General features: G+C 41.2%; 1 long non-coding RNA gene across 2 annotated transcripts; it reads left to right on the plus strand.

Moving 5' to 3' along the window:
• The first annotated feature begins 1,077 nt into the window (after positions 1–1,077).
• On the plus strand, positions 1,078–2,225 carry LOC136485262 (uncharacterized). 2 transcript variants are annotated; one of them, XR_010766384.1, is made up of 4 exons: positions 1,078–1,213; positions 1,574–1,716; positions 1,876–1,920; positions 2,108–2,225. It is a non-coding gene; the product is annotated as an uncharacterized lncRNA (long non-coding RNA). The 2 variants fall into 2 exon arrangements; XR_010766383.1 differs by having other exon boundaries at positions 1,574–1,699.
• Positions 2,226–8,934: the final 6,709 nt, after the last annotated feature.

Below are 8,934 nucleotides of genomic sequence, written 5' to 3' on the forward strand. Positions count from 1 at the left end.
ACTTATGTCCTTTTGTTTAAATTGCTGAAGCAATCCAGTGCAAGAGCATTGAGCTTTCCATCTTAACAAAAGATGCATGTTTACTTAATATTAATTAAGCAATAATGGGATGAGAAAATACTTCAAACTGTGGAGGTCCCTTATTTTCCAGGTTTTTAAGTATGTCGCATCACTCCTTGAACTGGTAGAGTCAGAATTGGCGAGCTGAGTTATACGAATGCTAACAAGCTGTTTTCTTACCTGCCTCCAAAGTTGAAGATGAAGCCATCTAAATGGGGTTCAACACTACCTTACTCACTGATCAGCAAATCTGAAACCTGTTCTTTTCAGTTTTTTACTCCTGTTTTTTCTCCCCTTTTGAGTGCTCTTTGTGTACCAGATTGTAGGGACTCCCATAAACAATGCTTGAAAACTGAGATGGTTTTACATCACTGTTAATATTGGTGTAATAGTTGGCAGGAGCATTTCTACCAAAACAAAGCTTCGGACTGTGTTGGTGGTGACGAGAAGCCGGAAGCAGCAGCGGCGGATACGAAGAGGGAGACGAGGAGGAGGCGTGGCCGGCGGCAAGCTTCGGCCAGTACAGGACGCAGGTGTAGCTGCCCGAGAACGTGGACATGGATAAGATCGGCGCGGAGGTGAGGGACGGTGTGCTCTACCTCACCATACCCAAGCTCACAGCAGGGGGCAAGGTCGTCAACATCCAGGTGCAGTGAAGTGAAGTCACGAGCTCTGCCTCTGAATTCTGAAATGGGACGGATCAGAGTTTAGGACGGACGATGAGCACCAGCTGCGTGCTTCTCAGCTTCTGGATGGGCTGGATGGGACGAGAGCGACAGCGATCTACTATACAATCCTACTCTTGCTCTTCTTTCTTTTTTGTTTTTGCCACATGCGCACAGCGAAACACGGGGCCTCTGACCTCCTTTCACTAACAAAAAGAACCTGCTTAATAGATGGGCTGAATGTTAGTGGGTTAAAAAATAATAATGTTGAGTCCTTTTCCCCATAACTCGATATTTCAATACCGATCCTCTGTATTTTTTTACATAACAATGATTAATGTTTTATGTCCATTGAATTTGGGGCCTTATACAAGTCTAGTAATGCCTGAATGTTCTAAACCTGCAAATCTGTGACAGAGGTAGAGCTTACCAGTAGGCTGTTCTATAGGAGAGCACAGCTAGAAGATGAACTCCACTCATTCTGCAAGGTATGTTGCTTTGCTGCAAACAGTAACCGTACTTTTGAAATGTAGATTGTAACAGTAAATAGATAACTAAGATCTGTTATGGGTAGGTGACCGTTCCCACATCTTTTACTGATCACTTGTATAGACTTTCTGCATGGCTTGAGTTAAGAATATTCTTTTTCATGTGAACACATTCTCGAGACGTATAGCATCTGTTTTTTTACTGATCACTTATATGGACTTTCTGTTATGTGTAGGTAACTGTTCTCACCTGTTCTTTGTATTTCTTTTTGTTTAGCTGAGTGAGCACTAGTTCTCAAGTCAAAAATAAAACTACACACATAATTTGAGTTATGTGTCTTACCTTTTCTTTGCTTGCAGGTTTCAACAGTTCAGAGCAGCATGGGAGGTCCTTCCGTTACCAATTTCCAGCGGCAGCTTTCAGCTTCAGTTGTTGAACAAAAGCAGGTGGGCAGCAACACATCAGCAGCTTGGTTGTTATCTCAGGTAACCAGTAACAGTAGGTAAGCATTAGTTCACTTTTAACAGGGAGTCATGATCATGTTTGTGATGGTGTACTAATTTGGATTCAAACATTCAAGCCAATAGCTTGCACATTAATATACAATTGTTTCATTATACTCAGAGTGTAGACATTGATACGGAGATTATGGTTATTGCAGGGCTCCAAAATACAATTGTTTAACAGGTCCACCACAACAGCATTAGTAAGTGCCTCTCCAGGCTCCAGCTCAGTTCTTATTTATGTCATCTTTTATTTTGCGAGCCATATGTTTATTTCTCCTGCATATTTCCGGTGTGTGCAGATCAGAGAGTTTATGATTAAGTGGTGTAACATGCATGTCATATTCTTGTCAAGGGGTGTAATTTTTACCACCAACCATTTATTTTCAGGTTACCCAAGAAACCAGCCAGCCAGAACAACAACCCCCTTCTTCTGCAGCTGAAGAACGTCTCACTAGAGGGCGCATGACTAGAAGTAATTTGGCAGCGAATTCGGGTGCTGTTTATACTACAACAAAGCAACCGAAGGAAACTGCGGCTAGGAAAAGATCTGCATTGTCCAAAAAGAATACACAGGTACTATGTGAAATTTTTTATCTCTCTTTGCATTAAAAAGGAACATATAGTCCTTTTGGAGAAGTACATAGCTATTCTTTTGTTCTGCTCCTAAATATGGTCCAGGCTTAGTTTCCTCTTGCTGATTAGAAATATATATGGATGTGTTTGTGCTCATAAAATGTCTTGGGAGGCAGCTGCATGTATGTTTATATTTGCTTTACGCTTCAAAGTTCATGGTTGATAGTACTGCAGCTCACAGAACTCTAGTACTGCAGCTCGTGTTTTGCTTCAGTGTTCAATTAGCTTTGCCACCACTAGTCTCAGTTTAACTAATGCATGTCATTGATTTTTTCAGGAGGAATCTTGAGTTTGAGAAGGAGCATGCGAATGGTGGGACGATGGCCAACATACATATCAAGGGAACCTTCGCTGCTACAGTAGACATTAGTCTTTTGATTCGAATGAGTTCAAACAGTTGTCTGTGCTTAACACATTATTATGTGTTAAGCTATCTACTTGTGTTCTCATTTAGTTTGACACTCGGTGTGTTTTGTTAAAGATTTTGTATGAACAAATTATATTTCGTTTTAATGGATGTCGATGCTTCCTTCATTATGTATTTGTCGTTTTGTGATTATTAATTTAAGCTACCAAACAAAGTGTCGCAACATGAATTATTAATATATTAATCTGGCATTGCAATATATGATGGCACATATAACAACCACATTTAGTCGTGGCAATAGGTACGATAATCGTGGCAATAGAGAAACTATCTCTTGCAACTACAAAAAGATGACGGTGGCAATAGAGGAATCTACCTATAGCAACCAGATAGTTAGTAACGTGGCAATAGATGACCTGTCTGTAGCAACCAACCTAAGTAACGTGGCAATAGCCTATGCCATCTATAGCAACCATTTAGAAACGTGGCAATATACGACCTCTCTGTAGCAACCAACCTGAAGAGATGTTGCAATAACCTAAGCCACCTATAGCAACCATTTAGGCGACGTGGCAATAGAGAACCTCTATTGCAATGCTTTCTCTGTGTAGCAACAACCACGATTGCAACACCTGTGTTGCGTTGCGCTTGCATTGTGTTGCTACACGACCAGCGTGTCGCAATACGTATCGCTAGCAACGCCTAGTTCGTTGCAATTGATACTATTACCACACCCATAGTGGTTGCAATTGCTTTTGTTACAACACTCACCAGGTGTTGCAAAAGCGTCAAAAGTGTTGCAATAGAGGGGCTGTGTGTCGCAACTAAAATGTAACCCATTGCATTATGCTATTGCTACCCTTACAAGTGCAACGACATTTAACCAAAAAAAATTGGTAGCAAAATTACTATGGCTACTATTTTTGGGTCTTTTGCTACACTTTTTTGGCGTTGCAGTAGATCGAAAATCTTGTAGTGAAATGTTGGTTTGTGGTATCCCAAAGGAGCAAAGTTTGAACTAGTTGGTTACTCCAACTCGGATTATGCGGGATGCAAGGTTGAAAGGAAGAGCACCTCGAGCACATATCAATTGTTAGGAAGATCACTTGTTTCATGGTCATCAAAGAAGCAAAATAGTGTTGCATTATCAACCGCCGAAGCCGAATACATATCTACCGGTAGTTGTTGTGCATAAATACTTTGGATGAAGGCCACTTTGAGTGATTTTGGAATCAAGTTCAAGAAAGTACTATTGCTATGTGACAATAAGAGTGCAATCAAGTTGACCAACAATCCGGTTCAACATGCAAGAACAAAGACATTGATGTCTGCCACCATTTCATAAGAGGTCACCAACAAAAAGGGGGCATTTGTATTGAGAGTGTAGGCACCGAAGATCAACTTGCCAATATATTCACCAAGCCATTGGATGAGAAAAGGTTTTGCAAGCTAAGGAATGAGTTGAACATATTGGATTTCTCAAATATGTGTTGATGCACCCCCACTGATATGACATTCCTCTCCTTCGAACAATCCAAGGTAAAAGTTGATTGGCATGGCATACATCCTTACTAAGGACTTATTTAGTGCATCTAGACATCTTTTCATTTTATTAGGCTCATTCATGAAAATCAAATGAATTTGATGATTGTATGGTACCACTATTGCTTCTATGCTTGACTTGATCTAGTGGTAGCATATGACATGTTTATGGGCTTGTCAACCTAGTGTTTAATCTAGAAAATGATTTCTAAGTGTTTAACTCAACATGGTACAAGATAACCCTTATTTAGAGGTGTGAAGAAGCTTGTCCTTGGATCAAACCAAGTTAAATATCTTTGGCAAATATTCTAGTTTGAACCAAACTTGGGAAAATGATCCTCACCCCATTGATTGACATTGATAATCTTGACCCTACAAATGGTATTATCTATATTTTGAGCCTTTTTGGTCATTGATGACAAAGGTGGAGAAATTAGTGTACAAAGATAGTGAAAAAGGGGGAGAAAAATATTAGTGATATTAATACATGAGGAGAAATATGACAAAGGAAAGGGATCATTTAAAATTAAAAAAAAATTAAGCACACAAGTAGGGGGAGCAAGCTCATAAACTTGTATGGTGCATTTGAATGTGCATCTCATATGTTTGCTTGCATGGCATAAGTTCTAAATTTAAAATATCCATGCTTGTGTGATGTATGCTAGTTGTAAGATTGAATGATGAAATGAAATCACTAGATAACTTTCATTTCTAAGTAAGTTTTTACAAGTGGTATCTTTTCAAAGTATTTTTCAAGTGGTATCTAGCTAACAATGGTGCTAAGGATGGTATAATGGTGCACTCTGATTGGTATCACACTTCAAAGGTCCATCTTTTATACCTTAGCATTATTTGGAAGACATTGTCTCCTACATTTCCTATCTACTCATATGTGCAAGCTACAATCCAAACTCTTAGCACATATGTAGGGGGAGCAATTGCTACCATATGGAGTTCATGAAACTTGTCCATATCCTTTTACACATACTAAACATGCTTGGGCAAGCAACATGGATTCAATTGAATTTTAATTCATATCTTTGTATAAGGGTTGTCATCAATTACCAAAAAGGGGGAGATTGAAAGCTCTAGTTTGGTTTTGGTGAATTGATGAAACCCTAAGTGTCTACCTAGTTTATCAAGTGATTATGAGATAGGTAGCACACTCCAAGTGGTGATGCAAATAAAGATCATAGCATGATGATGATGATGGCATGGTGATGATCAAGTGCTTCGACTTGGAAAGAAGAAAGAGAAAAAGCTCAAGGCAAAGGTATAATTTGTAGGAGCTATTTTGTTTTGGTGATCAAGACACTTAGAGAGTGTGATCACATTTAGGATTGATAGCCGTACTATTAAGAGGGGTGAAACTCGTATCAAAAAGCAGTTATCAAAGTGCCACTAGATGCTCTAACTCATTGCATACGCATTTAGGATCTAGTGGAATGCGAACACCCTTGAAAATGTTTGTGAAAATATGCTAACACATGTGCACAAGGTGATACACTTGGTGGTTGGCACATTTAAGCAAGGGTGAAGAAGTTAGAGGTGAAAATGAGTTAGTCTTGCTAGTCACTGAGTGACCGGACGTTGGTCTCAGGGGGACCGGCGCGTCTGGTCAAGTGTGGCAGCGTAGACGCCAGCGTCAGTTATCGACCGGACACTGAGGTCTAGCGTCTAGTCCTATTGTTGGGCAGCGCAGAAGAAATTCACTGTGAGACCGGATGCTGACAGGGTTCGGTCAAGCTTGACCGGACGCGTTCGGTCAAAGAAATTCGTTTCTAGAACCTTACTGGAAACGACCGGACGCTGGAAGCACAGTGTCAGGTCACTTATGCCGCAGCGTCCGGTCGTGTCTCGACCGTTGAGATCAGGCGGTTCTAGTTGAATATAGAGTGACACGTGGCTGTCATCAAGCGACCGGACGCTAAGGGCCAGTGTCCGGTCAACATGACCAGAGCGTCCGGTCACCCCGAGTTGTGCCCAGTGAAGGGGTACAATGGCTCTATTTCGTGGGGGCTTCTATTTAAGTCCCATGGCCGGTTGAGGCTCACACCTTCGGCCATTTTCATTGATATAGCAACCTTGTGAGCTTAGCCAAAGCCCTCCCACTCATCTCCATCAATGATTCATCATCATTGTGAGATTGGGAGTGAATCCAAGTGCATTGCTTGAGTGATTGCATCTAGAGGCACTTGGTGTTCATGTTTCGCTATAGGATTCGCTTGTTACTCTTGGTGGTTGCCGCCACCTAGATGGCTTGGAGTAGCGAGGATCATCGAACGGAGAGTGGTGATTGTCTCTGGATCCAATCATTATGATTGTGAGGGGTTCTTGACCTTTCCCTGGCAGAGAGCCAAAAGGTACTCTAGTGGAATGCTCATGGCTTGTGTGATCCTCATCTTGTGATTGGTTGTGCGGCACCCTATTGAGGGTTTGGCGTGTGAAGCCAATTAGTGCGTGAACCTCCAAGTGAGTGAATCGCCACAACGAGGACTAGATTGCCGGCAAGCAAGTGGACCTCGGTAAAAAATCATTGTGTTCATCATTGATTCCAAGGTGATTGGTCTTCATTGTTATTCATCCTTGTGACTTATTGGTTCCTTCATCTACACGGTGGTATAACCTTGTTGATCACTCTTTTTACATTACCGCAAACTAGTTGTCAAGCTCTTTATTATAGCTAGTTGTGAGAGCTTGCTTGCTTGGTTGGTGTGGCTCTTTAGTTAGCCTTTGAGAGCACACTAACATAGGGTAGTGTCATAGCTATTGTGTGAATAGATAATATCTAAACTAGAATTATGGTAGGTGGCTTGCTTTTTGAGTAGGGTAGCGCAACACTTGCTTCGCCTCATAATTGTCTAACCATTTTATTAAGTGTTGTTGTAGAAATTTTTATTAGGCTATTCACCCCCTCTAGCCATTAGGACCTTTCAGCGGACCAGCTTATTACAACATTTTAGATCTGTCAACCCTAGGGACTAATCAAGTCGGTACTAGCCATCAAGAAGCAGCACCAGCTGGTAATGGTGATGTCTAGACAGTTCAGGGTTCATCTGAATAGGCTCAAGGAACTACTACGAATCAGATACAATACAATCCTGGACCGTCAGTACAGCATGTGCAATAGCCGATGGAGCAAAGTCAGAACCAGGTGATTAATTTTGGCACATCAGGCCACATACCGTCGTCGGCTCAAAAAATAGCACTATCAATTCAAAGGATCCATAGAGATATAGATCCTTATGTCTACAATCAGAGACTTCAAGCAGCATCCCAGCAAAGGGCCCAACAGATCGAGATTCCACAAGGGTATCACTATGGCACAGATTATAACACCCTTCATATGATGCTAAATCTAGGATACCAAGGCACATAGGATTTCAATCCATAGATGGGTCAGCAGGTGCAAAGAAATCCAAATCCGTAAGCTGATGAATTACTGTTGAGGGTGACCAAGATGATGAAGAATCAGTTTGGTCTGAAGCCAAAAGGACTGATCTTTTCATACAAACGCCCATATCTAGAATGGTATGATTTGGTCGCTCTTCCAACAAATTATAGGCTTCTAGAATTCACTAAGTTCACTAGCCAAGATAGTACAAGCACGATAGAAGATATCAGTGGGTATCTTACAGAATTGGGCGAAGTGTTAGTTGAGGATACCCATCAAGTTTGTTTCTTGTCTCTGTCCTTATCAGGGCTAGCCTTCACTTGGTTTTCATCATTGCCAGTTAATTCCATTGCCAATTGGGCTGACCTGGAGAAGAAGTTTCATACATATTTTTATACTAGGACTGGAGAAAAGAAGATTACCGATCTGACAACTATAAGAGAGAAGACTAATGAATCAGGCACTGAATTTCTTCAGAGGTTCCGAGAAACCAGGAACTTGTGCTTCTCCTTAAACTTGGTCGATGATCAACTAGCTGCTTTAGCTGTTCAAGGAATGCTGCCAATGTGGAAAGAAAAGCTGCTGGGACAAGAATTTTACAACTTGGGTCAATTGGCTCAATGAGTAGCAGCGCTCAATAGCCAATTCCAGAGTATGCGTAGAGATACTTGGTTCCAAAAAAGTACCACAGTAGCCGAAGCTTATGATCCATACTCAGCCGATGACGACTATAAAGATGAAGATGAAGAGGTTGCTGTTGCTGAATGGAATTGGGGCAAGAAGGCAGTAATGGTACCAAATCCTTGGGGAAAAGGAGTCGAGGAGAGCTATGACTTTGATGTCACCAAATCAGATAAGCTCTTTGATTTCTTACTTGAAAAAGGGCAGATCAAGTTGCCCGTTGTCATGTCATGTTGCCCCCTGATTAATTAAAGAATAAGAAGTTCTGCAAATTCCATAATGCTACTTCTCATTCCACCAACGAATGTAGAATTTTTCGGCAGCATATACAGAGGGCTATTTAGCAGGGGAGGCTCAAATTTGATACGCCTCAGAAAATGAAGTTGATGATAATCCTTTCCCAGGAGATCAAAACATGGTTGATGCTAGGCTATTCAAAGGAAAAACTAAGGTCCTAACATCAACCAAATCAAAAGAAGCTAGAACAGTCGATCCCAAGATGCAAATATTGGCTGACGAGTACAAAGAGATTAAGAGACGTTGTGCTGAGCAAAAGAGCCGATACGAGCAGAGAGAGATGTCAAAAGCAGAGACGAC

Source organism: Miscanthus floridulus, chromosome 10 (assembly GCF_019320115.1).
Source record: "Miscanthus floridulus cultivar M001 chromosome 10, ASM1932011v1, whole genome shotgun sequence".
Taxonomy (NCBI): domain Eukaryota; kingdom Viridiplantae; phylum Streptophyta; class Magnoliopsida; order Poales; family Poaceae; genus Miscanthus; species Miscanthus floridulus.